At 44.1% G+C, this 16,561-nt stretch overlaps 1 long non-coding RNA gene across 2 annotated transcripts in view; it reads right to left on the bottom strand.

Annotated features, from left to right (window-relative positions):
- LOC307222774 overlaps nt 1–16,561 on the bottom strand; it is a 41,207-nt gene that overhangs the window by 9,289 nt on the left and 15,357 nt on the right. Inside the window, exons 3-4 of one of the 2 annotated variants that reach the window (XR_013841873.1) lie at nt 9,549–9,656; nt 243–575 (exon numbers count right to left, since the gene is read on the bottom strand). This is a non-coding gene — a long non-coding RNA (uncharacterized lncRNA). Of the gene's footprint in view, nt 1–242; nt 576–9,548; nt 9,657–16,561 lie in introns of those variants that run through there. The other variant, XR_013841872.1, reaches the window with a different exon arrangement.

Here is a 16,561-nt window from a genome sequence, read left to right as displayed (position 1 = left end):
TTCGAAGTAAGCCCTCTACAAGCATTATGTCTACATATTTAATTAAAGCATGAACAGGTCCACACCCAATAGTTTGCCTACTAGCGTGTGCCTGTACACCATGAACATCTGTAGGATGGAAGTCTTCATGCATATATGAAAAGGCTTCATATATGCTGCACACTGAATATGTACATGGCAGGAAATGGGGCTAGGAAGCACAGCACCACACATACATTGACTGAATATTTGAGCATAATGACCACTCCCCACATCAAATGGGGGGAGCCTTTTGCATGGTTGCGTGCAGCCCCCTGGATCCCAGTGTGGCTCCTGGTAGTTCGGGCTGGCTTCATTCTCCCCAGGCTGGATACCTGGAGATCTCCGCCTACCTCAGCCAATCGCCCAATCCCGCCTGGGGAGGCATTGCCAGGTAAGGGGAGGGACCGCCCTGCCCACACAACAGAAGGTGAATCTTACCTGCGAAGCGTCAGTTGGCTCCAGAGCTTCTCCCACCCTGCCCTCCATCAGTTAAGTCTTCTTTTGCAGGTTAACTTCTTTTCCACAGGTACGCAGGCGCTGCTACATCAGGGGCACTGTTGAAGGGCCAGAAAGATTTTTTCCTGCATTGGTAGGTTTTGCCTTTACCTTAGCAAAATGAAACAACTTTGGCGGTTTCAGGCCTTGGGCATCTTCCTAAATGGGGGGGGGGGCATGAAGTGGTGACCTATGCCCCCCTTGCGGCAGGGTCCCCGTTAAAGGGGTCTTGAGAGGAGGCATTGGCCATATGCCGAGAGGTAGTCATTGCTCTCCCCTCCAACGGTGGTGAAACAGGGGGTGGGCCCTCTGCTTGAACATATGTTCTCCAGAGCCAGCCCAATCCTCACACATTCTGGATAACCCTGAGGCGGTTGGAGGATGGATGGCGGCTAACAGATTGAGATTGAATCCTGACAAGACAGAAGTACTGTTTCTGGGGGACAGGAGGCGGGCAGGTGTGGAGGACTCCCTGGTCCTGAATGGGGTAACTGTGCCCCTGAAGGACCAGGTGCGCAGCCTGGGAGTCATTCTGGACTCACAGCTGTCCATGGAGGCACAGGTTAAATCCGTGTCCAGGGCAGCTGTGTACCAGCTCCATCTGGTACGCAGGCTGAGACCCTATCTGCCTGTGGACTGCCTCGCCAGAGTGGTGCATGCTCTGGTTATCTCCCGCTTGGATTACTGCAATGCACTCTACGTGGGGCTACCTTTGAAGGTGACCCGGAAACTACAACTAATCCAGAACGCAGCAGCCAGACTGGTGACAGGGAGCGGCCACCGAGACCATATAACACCGGTCTTGAAAGACCTACATTGGCTCCCAGTACGTTTCCGAGCACAATTCAAAGTGTTGGTGCTGACCTTTAAAGCCCTAAACGGCCTCGGTCCAGTATACCTGAAGGAGCGTCTCCACCCCCATCGTTCTACCCGGACACTGAGGTCCAGCACCAAGGGCCTTCTGGCGGTTCCCTCACTGCGAGAAGCCAAGTTACAGGGAACCAGGCAGAGGGCCTTCTCGGTAGTGGCGCCCTCCTTGTGGAATGCCCTCCCACCAGATGTCAAAGAGAACAACAACTACCAGACTTTTAGAAGACATCTGAAGGCAGCCCTGTTCAGGGATGCTTTTAATGTTTGATGTATCATAGTATTTTAATATTCTTTTGGAAGCCGCCCAGAGTGGCTGGGGAGGCCCAGCCAGATGGGCGGGGTATAAATAATAAATTATTATTATTATTATTATTATGATGTTTCGCAGATCCCCGGATGGGGATTGGGAAGGATAAATGCCCAATGCCTGAGCCAAGGTCTCCCTACACCTGAAATTTAATAAAGTTGTGGCCAATTTTAATCTCATAGCACATTGTCTTGAGTCATTATTCTGCTCAGGGGTCGCCTGGAGTTGGGGGGACTCCGCCTGTCCACGCAATTTATGAAGAGGACTCTAGCAATCTCAACACATTCCCACCCAGTTAATCTCATCTACTTTCCACCCTCTTCCAGTTGTCAACTGACAAAGAGTGGTATTCAGCTGAGTTTCCCTCACAGTAAAGCTAAAGGTACCCCTGACCATTAGGTCGAGTCGCAGACAACTCTTGGGTTGCGGCGCTCATCTCACTCCATAGGCGGAGGGAGCCGGCGTTTGTCCACAGACAGCTTCCAGGTCATGTGGCCAGCATGACGAAGCAGCTTCTGGCGAACCAGAGCAGCACACAGAAACACCGTTTACCTTCCCGCCGGAGCAGTACCTATTTATCTACTTGCACTTGACGTGCTTTCGAACTACTAGGTGGGCAGGAGCTGGTACCAAACAACAGGAGCTCACCCCATCGCGGGGATTCAAACCGCCGATCTTCTGTTCAGCAAGCCCCAGGCTCTGTGGTTTAGACCACAGCACCACCAAAGTCCCTTTCCCTCACAGTAGACCCATTGAAATTAATTGATTTAATTTAGGCTTGCTCATTCATTTCAATGGGTCTACTCTTAATCAAACTTGTATGGTGGGTGGAATTCACCCCATCCCCAACCTATTACTTGATGTGTCCTCCAGTTTCTTTATTATCATGACATTCCATACGTCAAGCGATTGCCTCCATCACCCTTCCAAACAGAAGCCCCATTCACAGTTCCTTCAATGACTACTTGGGTTATTTCCCCCCCTAATAAATGGAATTCTAAGCCACATATTTTTGCTGTTGACACTTCCAAAGGCAATTTTAATAAATGGGTTTCTAAAATAACAAAAGGAACAACTAAAAAAAGCCCCACTTCTTAATGTCTGAATGCCCCGTGAAGGTGTTAATCACAGGCAATATAAACTCAAGCCAAAAAGAGCCATTTGGTTTCCTGAATTTATTGGAGAGCAGAAAGCAGCAGGATCCACTCTCTCTTTTTGCTTTATTTTCTGGCATTGAAGAGCTTTCAACCTTCAGACAGTATCATTTATTAATACTAATCCAAGCAAGCAAAGTTGTTAGCAATAATGTATAGCCCAAAAACGCTATATGAAAGGGCAATAAATCGGACTCGGGTAGAAAAGAAAAACCCAAACAAAACAAAATATCCCCACATTCCATGATCAATCAGCTTTCACACTTTAAATTTATGCACTGAGTTCAGGCCATAAAGCAAAGGTAAAATATTTGGCCTCTTCAGTGAGAATTCCCCCCCCCCAAAGATGCAAGGAGGGGGATGCGTATAAAAATACCTTTGAGCATTCTATGTAATCTCTCTTTAGTTTCATTTTCCCTTTGTTTTCCCCTACCCCCTCATCTTTGATTGTAGAGAAACAATAATAATAGGATGCCATCTCAAAAAATAGCCTTGATTTTGTCCTTTTCTAAAGGACTCATTCTCCTTGTATGAGCAAAGGGGGCGGGGGGGAGAGAGAAAACTCCAAGACATGAAAGGTACAAAGTATAGTATGAAACAAAAGGGACTTTTAAGGTCACTTTGGGGGGACTTTTTCAGTCACATCCACACAAATGCATTTAAAGATGTCTTATACCACATGATCAGTCATGGTGCCCCCCCCCCAAGAATCCTGGGAACTGTAGTTTATTAAGAGTGCTGGGAATTATAGCTCTGTGGTGGGTGTCCTAACTCTAACAACCATTAACAAGCTGTATGTAAGTGCTGTCCTGGAAAAGGATGCCTAGAATCCAAAGGCCTTTCATTTCCTGAGACCGATGGAACGGACTAGAGAGGTTTAAAAAATATATATTCATGTCTGGAGAATGTGGCTAGAGAGGAGTTCTTTCAGTCTCAAGAACAACAGTCACCCACTAAAATCCATTGGAAAAAGATTCAGGATAAGGGACTTCATTGCACAAAGCATACTTGATTTAAGGAACTCTTGGCCAAAAGGTGTCGCAATGGGAATGGGTTTAGTATGCATCCACAGGGGATTGGACCAATTCCCAGAGGCTAGTTCCTTCAATGGCTATTAGCTATGAGGTCTAAATGGAATCTAAGTGTTCAGTATCAGTGGATGTCAGTTGCAGAGAAGAAACAGTGAACGATGGTGATTTCATATCCTGCTGCTGTTGCCAGAAGAATGTAGTTACCACATGTGCGGAAACAATGTTGCATTAGATGGAACTGTGGGCTGATCTAGCAGGACTTACCTCCCCCCCCCTAAATTGAAACACACACAGACCCCACTTTACAGTGGTACCTCGGTTTAAGAACAGCCCTGTTTACGAACGATTCGATTTATGAACTCTGCAAAACCGGAAGTAGTGTCCTGGTTTGCGAACTTTACCTCAGAATGGGAGCCAAATGGTGGAAGAGTACTGGAGGCCTCATTAGGGAAAGAGGGCCTCAGTTTAAGAATGGTTTCGGTTTAAGAACGGACTTCTGGAACCAGCGGCGTAGCGTGGGTTGTCAGCACCCGTGGCAAGGCAAGTAATTTGCGCCCCCTAACCCGGGGCAAGGCAAGTAATTTGCGCCCCTAACCCCTAACCTGCCGCCGCTGCCAGCTTCTTCTTGCTGCTGCCTGGGCTGGGGTATTTACGGCGGCGGGGGCGGGTCCATGTCAGGTGATCTGAGGCGAGTTGCCGCTGGCGCTGCCGCCCACACGACGCTATTTGCCCGGAGGAGGAGGGCAGAGAGGCGAGGAAAATGCAACATGGCCCAGCAGCTGCAGCAGCGGCGGCGGCAGCGGGGCTGTGAGGAGGGGCTGCCTGGCGCGCCCTCCGCGGCCCTGACGCGTGGCGAGTGCTGAGAGCCACTGCCTGCCGGACGCCTTCAGCCCGGACGCGCGCACAGCTCGTCGGTTACGCGAGACATGGGGCTCTGCTACAGCCTGCGCCCGAGGCTCTTCGGCGACTCCGGAGGCGGCGAGCGCCCCCCCCAATGTTGCACCCGGTGTGGCTGACCCCCCCCTGCACCCCCCACACTACGCCACTGTCTGGAACAGATTAAGTTCGTAAACCGAGGTACCACTGTATTTTATTTTGCTCCTCTGGAAAATAAAACAAGCAAGTTATTCTTTGTTACTCTGTAACTCTTGCTTATAAGCTGAAACTATGTTGTATGAGTCTCACAAAAAGCTTAGTAGATCTTATCCCTTATTGCCCTCTACTGTGCTCTGAGAATGTGTGAGGTGGATGGCCTGTAATAAGCTATTCAACAAAAGAGGGCAGTGAAGAAACTGTCATTGCAATTGGCTGATGTCAAGTGGATTAAAGAGACCGAATCCATATCATCAACTGTTTGCCAGATCCCTTTTATTGTAGGGCATGTGCATTTTGGTTTGAAATGAGAGCTGGCAGGAGCTCAGAGAAGCGCAAGAGACTTATCACAAAGCATATGCAGAACTGAGCCCCAGGCTTCTAACCTGGAGAGACCTTCTTAGGCCAAACTCATATCAGAGGTTTATAAAAATTTATGACAACAGAAAGGACATTTCCTCCCCCCCCCCATACTCCTAGAACTTGGAGTATTCATTTGAGGCTGCAACACTAATCACACCTTCTTGGCACAAGCACCACTTATATAACCACAAGTCAAGATGCAGTAGAATCAGGAAAGCTTTTTTAAAAATCACCTTCAAAGCATAACCAACTTATGGAATTTGCTGCCTGAAATGGTGATGTCTGCAAGCTTTGATGAGTTTAAAAAATTTAAAGTATCAGAGAGAAGTAGCTAACAACAAGGCACCTGGCAACTATATGGGAGGAATAGATATACCTCAGCTCTGAATATGAGATTACTGGGAACAAATATGTGTGGTGGATTATCAACAATCAAATGAAAATACTTGATCTTCAGCTGGGCAAATCTGATAGCTCATCATATCAGATCTGTTTGTCTTGCAAATGGGAGGACTGACATGTAAGCAAGAGACTCAAACTAAGCACAATAAGCTATTGATCCCTATCTTTAATATCAGCACTGATTTTCTCCCAAAATGTCCATCTCAGCAATAAAGGACAATAGGAAGATGGCTGGGTCACAAATGTCTTCATCTGTGGTTTTGGTGTTCAAGTTCATAACTACACAGAGAGTCTCCAAGGAAATTTGATATTGAACGTGAAATCAACTTTGTCTTGGACATTTTATTATACTTCTCTCTCTTTTACAAACTTTTTTTAAAATAGGGAAATCATGTGCCGACAGTGGCAGCCCAAGACATCTGGTTGTGGTAAGTGGAGTCCAAATAGGCTGCTAGGTACAGCACTTGTCCCTCTTGTTGCTGCAGTTTTAAAAAGTTTTGTTTGAGACTCCAGTTCCTCTTGCCTTCATCTACCTGCCTCACGTTACATCAGTAGTGGGGAATCTTTTTCAGCTAAAGGGCCTCATTTCCTTCTGGGTACCTTTCCAGGAGCTACATGACAGTAATGGATGGAGCCAGAGGCAACAGTGAGCAGAGCAATGACTGTAAATTTTACTTGTGTATGGTAGGCTATACACACTCACACACCTCCATCCAGGCAAATCAGATTCATTATTACACTCCAAGTAGGCAAAATCAGTCAAGGAGTATTTGAAGGAGTCCATTTGGGTGTGGCTTAACAGTCAATCCCTCTTCCTAGAGAACTCTGGGAAATGTAGCTCTGTGAGATGAATAGGGGTTTCCTAAGAGCTCTTAGCAGCCTTAACAAACTACAGTTCCTACAATTCTTTGAGGGAATCTGTGATTGTTTAAAGTGGTCCGATACTGCTTTAATTATATAGTACAGGTGGGGCTATCTAAAAGCTACAAAGCAATATTGTCATATACTCAAAATTCAGAACACAAGGAAAATTCAGAACACAAGCATTTGGCAGATCCGTAATTTGCACCATTCCACAGTGCCAGGTTATGGCAGGAAGACCTCAAGACAGCATCATGCTTCAACTTCACCATAGGTACTGCAGTGGGGTGATCCTTATAAAACAAAGTAGCACATTGTACAACAATTTACAGCCCATGTTGTATTGTTGTTGCCAATGTGCTTATGCATGTTACTTCATGTGAGCATACAGTGGTACCTTGGTTATCAAACTTAATCTGTTCCAGAAGTCTATTCCAAAACCAAGGTGCACTTTCTCATGGGAAGTAATGCAAAACGGATTAATCCATTCCAGACTTTTAAAAACAACTCCCAAAACAACAATTTAGCATGAATTTTACTATCTAATGAGACCATTGATCCATAAAATGAAAGCAATAAATAATGTACTGTACTATGAAATAAATAAAGCAGTATTGTAGATGATAAAAATAGAAATTTAAAAAAAATCTTACCTGCACTGATGATAGTCATTGTTTGGATGGGGGGCTTTTATCCATTTCTGCAGTCACATAATCAATCAATCAACAGCTGAACTGGGATCCACACAGTCACAAAAACAAATTAACTGAAAAAGCCTCAAAACGAAAACGCAAAATAAATAGCAAAAACAAAAGCACTAAATATAAGCTCCAACTATCACCTTAGAACACTACAATTAGAAACAGAAGGCTTGAATGACAATGGGGGGTGCAAATTAGCAGCACAACAGGAAACACAGGGGGACTCAAAACAGAGCATGTTCGGCTTCCAAATGAAAATTCAAAAACAGGAACACCTACTTCTGGTTTTGCAGCGTTCGGATTCCAAGTTGTTTGTGAACTAAGCTGTTCGAAAACTGAGGTACCACTATACATTATGTTATTTCCAATGAGTCAGAAATCTCAGTGTCAATGATTTTAATGCACCTTTGGTATTAAGAGTCTTTCCTTGCTTTCTGAGGATGTCACAGACTACCAATGTGCTCTACACTTTGCAAAAATAAAACCCGATTCACTTCCCACTTCCCTAATGTGTGAGAAAAGGTTTATTGCTGCTGTTAACACAGGCTGTTAAAGAAGGACTAAGAAGGACTAGTGGTATGAAAAGGCAGCACATTATCACATGGTTTATAAGCAGCAGCTTCTCATGGCTATATGAGGTATGTTTGGGGATTTGCCAGATCACAGCATTTGCTACTGTTGTTGTAAATCATCACATGAAGCTTCTATTAAGTCAGGATCAAGTAAGGACAAGAATTAAGTCAGAAGAAAATGATTTCAGGGAGTCGTTGGAAAAGGAGGGGGGGGGTCAACAGTGGTTTTCCAAAACATGTCAGCTTTACTAAACTGAAGTACTAGGATTTTGTTATTGCTATTTAAAACAGGATCCACTTCCTCAGCTACAAGCAATACTGTGTTAAAATGGCAACATAATGCAGTTTGACCCTATGGAAGAGTAAAGTAAACAACAACAACACAGGTCAGTGGAGGGACTGGGGGACAAGTTGGATTGTGTGGAGGTGTCCTTCCACTCAGATCTGCCAGCTGCCCAATGTGTGGGCAGCACACTGCTGTGTTTCCCGCCAGTGGTAGCCAATGAAAAGCCCCAAAATGGGGCATTCTGAGGTTGGGGTGGAGTCTGAACCATCCTGGGATCCCAGAGATGCTGAGTGGTGCCACTGACATCATACGATGACATTGGGTTCAATTCAGCCCTTATTGCCTCCATACCCACCTCCACTATTACTGTCATTAGCAGCTGGGCTGTTGATGTTGCAGTGGCTCCAACATTCTGCACAGCTCTACTGATAGGGTTTGGAGGGTTGGATTGCACGCTAAATCTTGGTTCTGTAAGATTTCCCCCCCCCCCATTTGGTAGAATGGTTGGGAGACTAGAAAATACTGGGCATGAAATATTTCACATAGATATAAATAATGATCTGTTCCTGTGCCTTTTAAGTTATGTCAAAAATAATATAGTGCTCTCAAAAGTCCAAGCACAAATGTTATAGATCCTTACTCTAGATAGAATTGTCTTTGCTAAAGTATGGAAGATAACCCGCACGCCAAATATCAATATATTTGGCATTAGCAAGGAAACTATGAGAACAGCTAGATATTGTTAAATTGACAATAACATTAAAGGGACATTAGGCATTTGAAGAAACTTCAAAAATATGGTCTCAGTAGTTCAATACGGATTAAAAAAACACCTGGGAATAAATGAGATAGTGATCAATTATATACAGCCAGGGCTTTTTTCCAGCTGGAATTCACTGGAACTCAGTTCCAGCTCCTCTCGGGTGGGAGGCATTCATGGTGAGTTCTGGCACCTCTTTTTCTAGAATAATAGCACTGTATACTGCTGTAATTAAAAATGGGAGAAAAATAAAACCAAATGGGACCCATGTATATGGATTGCTTTCTTTTTTCTTTTTTGTTATTTAAGGCATGCCCTTAAATAGGGACTGATGGGGTTTAAATTGTCCTGTAGCAGCTTTTTGCTTTTTCCTTTAAAAATGTTTTGAATTGATGTCACACCAAGGGCATTCAGAGAAAATAGAAGAGTGGTCACCACAAGGTAGCCACTGATAAGATTTCCACTGTTCCTACCATCATAAGCTATGACAGAAACAAAAGTTAAAAGAACCTGCAAGAGGGAGAGAGAAAAAATAAGTAAAACAAATGTGAATGGAGGAAAAGAATTATGGAATGAATATGGTTTTGATACAGTAATAGAAGAGAATTAGCCCTCCATGTGTCTGTGTCTCACCCTCAGGATTCTCTTTTTTTAAAGGTCCTTCTGCTCTCTATTCATCTTCATATGATTTGTTGAGCTTCTTGTTGTTCCTGGCTCCCTATCGGCACAGACTTAAAGGAGCTGATGAACAAGAGGAGGGAAATAATTGCAAAAATGTCGATAAAATAAAAGACATGGCTGCTTTTGAAAACAGATCCAAAAGTTCTGACATTTAAGCTGGAAGAAAAGCAACCACTATACTTCATCCTGCCTCCTCTATCCGAGGACTTCAGCTCCTTGTGCAAAAAGTACCATGATGAGATAAAATGCAGGGCAAGATTTTTTTCTCTCTGCCTAGCCAGCCAGCCATTCATTTTATTGCTCCGATCCATCTGTCTTTTTAGTGGCTTCATGATTGTATCGGGTGTCGCTGGAAGTGCTGCTGTTAAATGTCAAAAGGATCTACATAGCACTGTGCTTGTCTTACATTATTCTGCTCTGACATTTTTAAAAGGGGAGTGTTTTGATTTGGAAGAGTATTTCAGGCAGCAGTTCTAAATGCACTTACCAGAGATTAAGCCCCACACAGGACTTACTTCCAAGTAAACAAGAATTTAACTCCCTATGTCTAAAAGACACACATTCACAGAACATACAAATTTCAGGTCTACAGTAGGATGGTTAAAATATTCAGATATGTCTCTTTTCCTCTTCATTTGTCCTTCTAGGTACGTTTAGAATGTTTAAATAGCAAATAAGAGCTAATACCCCAATGTCCTGAGAATATAAATGGTACTGCTAAATCACCTGCATTATCATAATCTGTGAAATGTTTTTGTTCCAAACTGCCATCTTCTGAAATTCAGGCACTGAGGGTCAGCTGCTGATACTCCTGATAATACTCCCTTTTCATACTTGTCATGTAATGGCAGATTCTTCTCCATGCTTATGGGACATGGAGGTAGGTGAGAATAGTGGCTGCTGTGCAAAAATGGTAGTGAATATTCAGAGAAAATTCTGCAAAGGGGCCTTCTTGGGAGCAGGGGGTGCTTGTAGAAAGAAAGATCTCAGAATTATCTCAGAGTAAAACATATTCTGAGAAATTCCAGTTCGTCTCTAGACTAGATCCAGGCCTGCAAGCCTTCAGCACAGTTTCCCCATCATCATATACCTTGCTGAATAAGGAGCCTTGGCTTCTAATTAGCCCAGTGGTCCTCCAAGCTTCTCAGTGGCAACTAACCTTGATGACTATGTTCTGCTTCCACTGCTGGAGGCAGTATGCTACTGAATACCAGTTGCTGGAAATCACCTTAAGGGTAAGTGCTGTTGTGCTGCTTGTGGGCATCCCAGGGGCATCTGGTTGGCCCCTGTGAGAACATAATGCTGGACTAGATGGACCACAGGCCTGATCCTATGGGGCTCTTCTTATGTTCTTTATCTGGCTCTTGGGATTCTCCCAAGAATCCATTCTCCAACACCCATTCCCCAACCATAACCCTCCCTGGCCCTTCCTTGCACCCTCCTTGAGGGTTTCTGCCTAGCTGGAATGTGTTCTTGAACTCTGATAATGCCCCTTGCTTGTCTGGATGGAGATGAGAGAGGGATGTAGAGTTCGAAGGTACCCTCCCCCAAGGGTCACCTAATACAACCCCCTGCAGCACAAGAATCTCAATTAAAGCATCCATGACAGATGGCCATCCAACCTCTGCTTAAATACCTCCAAGAAATGAAAGTACACCACCTCCCATGGAAGTCTGTCCCACTTTGGAACAGCTCTTTCTGTAAAAAAGTTCCTCCTGGTGTTGAGTCAGAATCTCCTTTCTTGTAACTTGCAGCTATTGGTTCATCTCCTACCCTCCAGAGCAGGAGAAAACAAGCTTGCTCCATCTTCCATGTGACAACCCTTTAGATATTTGTGTGAGTGGGTGTGTAGAGACTAGCCTACTGTTCAAAGGCAAGTATCTCCATGTATTGCTCCACCAACTTTCTCCTCTATTCCCACCCACCATGGACATGTGACACTCGGAAGGTATTGAAGAAGGAAAGGTGACCCTTGGGATAAAAGAGGATTCACTACGCTAACATAAGCAAAAGAGAGAGTATGTGGGTCCCTAACGCTTCAATCAAGGGAACAGAATCCACAATGCAGGTAAACTTATGTAGTGAGCCATTGAATGGGTTATTGTCATGCAGGGTGTTGTTTGCTTAACCTAGTGCTTTGCCTGGAAACTGAGCATTAAGGACAGGGCTGATTAAGTTACAAGTTGGCACTGAAGCATTGTAACAGATGGACACAGGTAGCCAGCAGGGGAGGATCAGGAATATGTATGAATGCCGCGTCAGGTTTTGAGGGCATGTTTCCCATATGGGAACAGCCAGAGCAGCTGTCTGGATCTTACAGACCCTAAGAGGAAATGCCACCTCTAATCCAGATCCGCTTCACATTCACTTGTCTCAAAAATATATAAAATAGCATCTGCCACAGCTTAAGACAGGTTATTTGCCCCCAGTGAGCCAAGGAGAGTGAATGGAATAAATAAAGAGAATAGACATTCCGGTGGAGTTGAGCAGTTGGGGCTTTGATGGATTGTATGTGAAAAGGGAAGCTGAGGAAGTCAAACAGCACTCTACAGCTTTTTGGCTAGCTAACAGCAAATATTTATTAAAAATGAAGGCGCAGGGCAGTGATAATCTTTTTTTTTTTTTTTTTACAGCCTGATTGTGACAAGACGTCTCTCTTTTCCTCTGCAAGAGCCGATTATTAATGCCTCAAACACTTTTGGCTAAACTTGGACGTGTGTGCTAAGCCGTGATAGCACATATGAATTCTCCCTTTTCAGTTGACCCAAAATCAACCTTAGGTATATGACAAGGTCAGGGCCAGGGCCAGGATGGGGCCAGTGGGTCACTGTGCCATGAATTTCAGTCTGTCCTCAGTTTGTCCCCACCTGCCTTCCTTCTTACTTACTATCTGTCAGTTTCCTCCTTCTTAGTCTTAGTTTTACCCCTTGTAGAACTCAGCAGGGAGGAGAATGTGGGCAAAACAAGTATTAGCTGACTCTGCCTGTTATTAGCTACATTTAAGCCACATAAAATTCAGAGGCTACTATACACACATACACACCCCTCTCTGTCTAGGCAAGTCAGAGAGAAGAAATCTATCAATGGCTACTAGCCATGATGACAATGTTATGCCTCCACAGTCAACTGATAGATAGTTTGATTATTTAATTTCTATACTACTTAATATATTAAAAATATCTCTAAGCAGTTTACAGAAAACTGAAGCAACAACAGACAATTTAAACAAATACACAACCACATATAAAAATGTTCCATAAATACAAAATTACAAATATATATAAATCAATACAAATCCATTTTCTTTCTCGTGCACCCTCCCTCACAGCTTCTGGGTTCTCACCCAGAGTACACATAAACTCTCAGCTCACCAACAGAAGCCTCACAATGAGAAGAGTTCCTGGAAACAGCAGACATCACCCTAGTCTCTCATGCTATACTTTTTATGGGCAGGCCAAAGAAGGATACTCACTTGAGAGATAGCCAAAATGGCCCCCCACTTCACTCCTGCCATCCTCAAATGGGGTAGTGAAATGGGAAGGCCACATTTCAGATCAGCACTAATGCAGCTCCTGGGAAATCAGGCTGCCTGTAACTATCTCTTAACGAAAATTTTATCAGCTATTAACATTTAAGGACACAGCATTGCACAGTTCCCGCCTGGTCCTTCAAGCCCAGCAGGTTGCCTCTGTAATAGGGCACTCTCCTTCCAAAATAAAGGCCACTCTACAAGATCAATGGAGAGAGTTGTTTCACATGAAGGATATAAAATATGAAAGCCAAATGAGCAAAGACTCCTTTTATGTTCTTGAAGAGCTGTGGGGTGATTTTGCCATTATAAATTTTCAAAAGGTGCATGATTTAACTCTCCTAAATTAATAAGATGGTCATGGTTCTCTGTTTTACCACCAAGCTGTGTGTATGAATTAAGCCTGCCTAGTTAGGATAATTCCTTCAATCTATTTCCTCTTCCCCATTTTCAGGGCTATTCTTCAATAAGCAGAGAACACCCTTGCTATAACATTTAGTTAGCAAACAAGTTTATCTTGGTATTCTTGCATTCTTCTTTTGCAAAGATTCCCCAGCTGTGTGTCTCAGGCCTGGTCAACTTTGGCATACACAGCAAGGCTGTTGTTTGTGTTGTTTCACAATCTAGTTCTACCCCAGACAGGATCTGTAACAATTCCCCAGATTACCTGACCTGAACCTCCTGTTTTAAATCTTTTAACTGCTGTTATAACTATTTTAATTATTGTACATTTCAATACTGCTTGTTTATTTTAAAGAGTTGATGAATTTGTTTTAGTGTGTATATTAATTAGGTGTGCTTTGGTAATTGGTTTCAGACTTGGGCTGGATCTAGACACATCAAAGAGGCATTTCAGTTAAACGCGATGTAAACTCACATAGAGAAATCCAGTTGGAAAAGATGGGACTCCACAGTGCCATCTGGTGGCCAAGTTTAACAGTTGCACAAGAAAAGAATCCAATGCAACAACTTGTTGCAGAGCACCTACTGTAATTCTTGTTGTGCAACAGCTGGTGCTTGTTGCGTAACAGTCAGTCATTGTTGCACAACCGGCGGCACAATGATCTATGTTCTTATGTTTTCCCTTGTGCAGCAACACTTCATCACCACAACAAGTCTACCACTAAGTGACTATAACAGTTCTACACCGGCTGCAACCCCTATCAAACAATTTCTCATATAAAAACATGCCTGAAACAATTTCAAATATAAAAAACAATTTTATCTCCGGAGGGCGTGTCTAATGATACAATTGTCCCGGAAAGAATATAGGGTAGTTACATCACACAGCCATTTCTGGCAATGCGTCCTGTGTCAGCTCTCACTCACCAATGCTGTACATGTCCAGTGGTGGCTGGTGTCTATTGAGGCTAGTAGGGTGGAAGGCAGAGAGCCCTACCAGAGGTGTTGGTGAGTAAGAAAAAGCAGGCAGATAGAGATTGGCTGAGAACAGACTCAGGTTGGTATGACCCTGCTCCACTTGGCCTTATGGACAGGCCTCAAATGCATGTGCCACCCACCACCTATGCCACCAGGATATGGGTGGCGCTGTGGTCTAAACCACTGAGCCTCTTGGGCTTGCTGATCGGAAGGTTGATGGTTTGAATCCCTGTGATGGAGTGAGCTCCCATTTCTCTGTCCCAGCTCCTGCCAACCTAGCAGTTCGAAAGCATGCCAGTGGAAATAAATAAATAGGTACTACTGCGGCGGGAAGATAAACAGTATTTCTGTGCGCTCTGGTTTCCATCTTGGTGTTCTGTTGCGACGGAAGCGGTTTATTCATGCTGGCCACATGACCCGGAAAGCTGTCTGTGGACAAATGCTGGCTCCCTCGGCCTGAAAGCGAAATGAGTGCTGCAACCCCATAGTCACCTTTGAGTGGACCTAACTGTCCAGGGGTACTGTACCTTTTTTTACCTTACCTATGCATATGGCACGAATGAGAAGGAGACTTATAAGGGCATTGAGTTACATCTGTACAGTTTCTCCACACAGGGAAGAATCCTGTTTGGCCCAGGATCTTCTCCCATGTAGAGGAGGATTCTATGGTGGATAAGAGTATCAGTGGCCACTAACTCTGATGAATGTGGTCTGCCTCCATAGTCAGAGGCAATATACTTCTGAATACAAGTTGCTAGAAACTGCAGGAGAGGAAAGCGCTGTTGTGCTCAGATGCTGCTTTTGAGCAGGGTGGTGGCTATAGTTAAAAGTGCATTTCCTCAGCTTTGGCCATGCATCAACTGCCTCCTTTCCAGTAGGAGGAGAATCTGTCCATGTTCACTTATGCCTCGATCCCGTCCAAGCTAGGTCATGGCAATTCATTCTCTGTCAGGATGACTTTGAAAAGTTGTTCCAAACTTCATGTGGTCATTAGAAGATTGGATTAGATTGCTGCAATGCACTTAGTGTGGGGCTTGCCTTGCACTTGGTTCAGAAATCACATCTGGTGCAGAATGCTGCTGTGTGATTGCTGACAGGAGTCTTCTTCTCTGGCGATCACTCGTAGCCGAGTAAGATTGACTTCCATAATCATGGTTTTACCAATGAGTCCGTAAGTTACTGTGGAGGCCAGTTCTGGAACCACACGTCCTTCTACAGTGCGGACATTGGTTTCCAGGTGGGAGTTGATCACAGTGTGGATTTGCCAAGTGTGCCTTCCTCTTAGCACATTTCTCCCTTGCATCTTGAGTTTGAGTGTCTTCAAAGCCCATGACACCTTTGGTAAAGGCGGTTCTCCAATTGGTGTGCTCGAAGACAAGTGTTTCCCAATTGTTAGTGTTTATACTACTTTTTTTAGATTTGCCTCAAGACAGTCTTTAAACCTCTTTTGTTGACCACCAGCATTACGCTTTCCATTTTTAAGTTCGGAATAGGGTAGTTGCTGTGGAAGACAATAATCAGGCACCCACACAACATAACCAATCCAATGAAGTTGATGTTGAAGAATCATTGCTTCAACACTGGTGATCTTTGCTTCTTCCAGTACACTGATATTAGTTCATCTGTCTTCCCAAGTGATGTGTAAAATTTTTCGGAGATACCATTGATGGAATCTTTTGAGGAGTTGGAGATGGCGTTTATAAGTGGCCCATGTTTCACAAGCATACAGTAAGGTTGGTAGTACAATAGCTTTGTAAACAAGCATTTTGGTTTCCCTGCAAATGTCCCGGTCCTCAAACACTTTGCACTTCAATTGGGAGAAAGCTGCACTTGTAAAGCTCAGGCGATGCTGGATTTCGGCATCAGTGTTGGCCATTGTGGAAAGATAACTGCCTAGGTAGGAGAAGTGATAGACATTTTCCAGCATTACACCATTGAGTTGGATGTGTGGCACTGCGGAGGGATTATTTTGTACTTGTTGGTGCAGCACTTCAGTTTTTTGGATGTCAAGTGTGGTAGGCCAAGTTTTTTGTAAGCTTCTGTGAAGATATTTAGG

This window comes from Podarcis cretensis, assembly GCF_951804945.1.
Source record: "Podarcis cretensis genome assembly, chromosome: 8".
In the NCBI taxonomy this organism is placed as follows: domain Eukaryota; kingdom Metazoa; phylum Chordata; class Lepidosauria; order Squamata; family Lacertidae; genus Podarcis; species Podarcis cretensis.
Note: the sequence above shows the minus strand (reverse complement) of the source record. Positions and strands in the feature narration are given on the sequence as shown.